At 19.6% G+C, this 296-nt stretch overlaps 1 protein-coding gene across 3 annotated transcripts in view; it reads right to left on the bottom strand.

Moving 5' to 3' along the window:
• Positions 1-296, bottom strand: part of LOC102672878 (heterogeneous nuclear ribonucleoprotein 27C) — a 34,581-nt gene that overhangs the window by 29,275 nt on the left and 5,010 nt on the right. The window lies entirely within an intron of this gene.

The following is a 296-nucleotide window of genomic DNA, read 5'->3' as shown; positions in this document are numbered from 1 at the left end:
AGAGAGAGAGAGAGAGAGAGAGAGAGAGAGAAAGAGAAAGAGAGAAATGATTAATTAATATATTATAATTTATTATAGATATTTATTATATTTTTATATTTTTATCTTTATTGTTTTTTCACCAAGGATAGAAAGGAAAAGGATAGGATAAAAGTTTTGTTAAACTTATCATATATTATCTCCTAAAGAAATATAAAATCAAAATTTTTAAGTTAAATTTATAAATCTAATTCGAAATTCAAAATTTACAAAAAATATTATCGTTACTTATGACTATTGAGATTAAAAAATTATTA

This window comes from Apis dorsata, unplaced genomic scaffold (assembly GCF_000469605.1).
Source record: "Apis dorsata unplaced genomic scaffold, Apis dorsata 1.3 scaffold_58, whole genome shotgun sequence".
NCBI classification, from domain to species: Eukaryota; Metazoa; Arthropoda; class Insecta; order Hymenoptera; family Apidae; genus Apis; species Apis dorsata.
Note: the sequence above shows the minus strand (reverse complement) of the source record. Positions and strands in the feature narration are given on the sequence as shown.